Source organism: Accipiter gentilis, chromosome 35 (genome assembly GCF_929443795.1).
Source record: "Accipiter gentilis chromosome 35, bAccGen1.1, whole genome shotgun sequence".
Lineage (NCBI taxonomy): Eukaryota > Metazoa > Chordata > Aves > Accipitriformes > Accipitridae > Astur > Astur gentilis.
The window spans coordinates 5,733,402-5,735,901 of NC_064914.1; the positions used below are offsets into that span (position 1 = coordinate 5,733,402).

Here is a 2,500-nt window from a genome sequence, read left to right on the forward strand (position 1 = left end):
CCGTCGCCGCCTCGCACGGCGGCGGTCCGCTGGGCCAAGAGGGGCGCCCCCCTGTCGGTGCGCGGGCGGCAGTGCGCGGGAAGGGGGGCCGCCGTCGTGGGGCGTGACGAGCCCCCGCCGGCCGAGCCCGCTCGGGCAGGAGGAAGCGGCGAGCCGGTGGCGAGGACGGGTGCAGCAGGGCGCGAGCGGCGCGAGAGGAGAGAGGGGTCCTCCGGGGTCGCGGGAGGCGTCTCCCGCGACCCTGCCCGCACCGTGTCGGGCTGCTTGCGGAGCAGTCCGGCCGGCCGCGCAGGCGAAAGGCCTCCGGGCGTTCCGGGCCGGTACGCGGCGCCGGGTGGGGCGGCGGCTGTTCCCCGCTCTCCCCGCACCTCTCCCCCACGAGGGAGCCGGGGCGGGGGGGCTGGCTCTGCCGCCGCCTCTCCTGGTGGGCGAGGCCCCCGCCGGGCTGCGTCCCGCGCCAGCGGGCGGCCCGAGCCACGGCTCTCCTCCCGGGCGCAGCGCCGGGCTACTGAGGGAAACCCCGGGCCCCGGGAACCGGAGGACGTGGTGGTGGCGGTGGATGTCGGGCGCGCCCCCGCGGGCGGACGCTCCCCCGAGGGCGGCAGCGGGGGAGGCACCCCCGCGGGGCCTTCAGGTCGTTTCCCTCACCCCAGGGCCAGGTACCTAGCGTCCGCGCCTCCGTGGCCCTCCCTCGGCAAGCCCGGGGGTCGAAGGCCGTGGAGCCGGGCGGAGGTTTAAAGACGCGGGCGGCTCGATGCGACCCGGGGGGCGGCCGGGCGGCGGTGCCTTAAAGGGGCCGGGAGTTCCTCCCACCGAGGCCCTCGGTTGGCCTGCCGCCCGTGCTCGTCCCGCGGGCAGCCGTGCCGGGGAGGGGTCCCGCTGCCCCCTCCTCTCCGCGGTCCGGTCTCGGTGGAGGCCGCGGTGCGGTCGGCCGTAGCCGGCCTGCCTGCCTCGAAACGGGCGACCCCGGCGTGAGCGCGGGCTCACTGCCCGGGGTGGCGGGTCCCCGCGGTGGGGGCTCGCTGGGCGGCTGCCGGGTCGCCGCGCCTCCGTCGCCGCGCTGCGCCGCGCTGCGCTCTGTTCCCCCCCCACCCCTCGCCCTGGCGAGCGCTCGGCGGTCTCCGCCACTGGCTGCTGCCAAGGGCGTCACCCCGGCCGAGCGGCGGCGGCGCCGCTCGGCCTGTCGGTCGGCCGGAGGGCTCCCGCTGCCGGCCGCGGCTGTCCCGCCCCGGGCCCTGCCCGCCGCTTCCCCGTCGCGCTTCCCGGCCGCGCCGGGCAGGTGGGCGGGGGCGGGCGGGGGCACCCCACGCGCGGTCTCCGCGTGGAAACGGGGGGAGCGGGCGCTGTCCCCGACTTAGCGCCGTCCGCCTTCCACCTGGGGCGTGCCCGTGGAAGGGGGCCGAGGCGAGAAGCGGTGGCGGTGGTTCCGGGAGGGCAGCCGCTCCGGTGCGGCAGCGGGTGCCGTCCGGCAGGCCGCGGGCGGTGCGTCGCCGGCTCTTGGCGGTTGCCGCCTCTCGGAGCCGGCGGCGTGGCCGCCGAGTCGCCGTCGGGACGTGCCCGGGGGGAGCTGCCTGTCGTAGCGCGGCGCAGCCGGCACGGAGGGGCGCGCGGGGCCGGTGGGGCTCCCCGCTGCTGCCCAGCAGCAGCAGCCGTGTCGTCCGGAGCGTGGCGGGCAGGGCGCGCGCGGTCGGGCGCATCGCTGCCTCTGCGCAGAGGCCGGGCCGAGCCCGTGCGCCTGGGCCGGCTCCGACACGGTCAAGGCATTTCCGGGGTCGGTCGGGAGCGCGGGCTCCCCAGCCTTGCCGTTCGGAGTTTTTTCCCCGTGCCTTTCCCCCCCACCCTCTCTCTCTGTGTGTGCTTGTACGGTCAGCAGAGGCCAGGCTTTCTCCGTCGTGCTGCGCCGTGCCCCCTCCGCGCGTGCGGAGGGGGGCGGTCGGTCGGGCGGTGGGCCATCCTCCGTAAGGGCCGCTTGCCTGTGGTGAGCTGTCCTGGCCCCCTCGCGCGTGCGGGGCGGTGCCGAAAGCCAGACAACTCTTAGCGGTGGATCACTCGGCTCGTGCGTCGATGAAGAACGCAGCTAGCTGCGAGAATTAATGTGAATTGCAGGACACATTGATCATCGACACTTCGAACGCACTTGCGGCCCCGGGTTCCTCCCGGGGCTACGCCTGTCTGAGCGTCGCTTGACGATCAATCGCCCGCCTGTGCCGCCGCCCCTCGCCTCGCGGCGGGGCGGCGGTCGCAGCGGCGCGGCTGGGGTGCCTCGCAGGCCCGCGCACGCGCGCGGCCCCGGGCCCGGGGAGTCGTTCCCCGCAGCCCGGCGGCGGCGGGCTGCCGAGGGCCTTCGTCCCCCTAAATCGAGACTCGGGGAGCGCTCCGAAGCTCCCCGCTCCCGGAGCACCCGCTGGGTGGAGCTCGTCCCCCCGGGACCGCCAGGGTTCGTCGAGCCGGTCGGGCCTGGCGCGGCGGTGGGGAGAGAGAAGGGGGGAGGCGCGGGCCT

At 77.6% G+C, this 2,500-nt stretch overlaps 1 non-coding gene across 1 annotated transcript; it reads left to right on the forward strand.

Moving 5' to 3' along the window:
- Positions 1-2,029: 2,029 nt before the first annotated feature.
- On the forward strand, positions 2,030-2,182 carry LOC126034804 (5.8S ribosomal RNA). Its single transcript, XR_007504760.1, has one exon. It is a non-coding gene; the product is annotated as a 5.8S ribosomal RNA (ribosomal RNA).
- Positions 2,183-2,500: the final 318 nt, after the last annotated feature.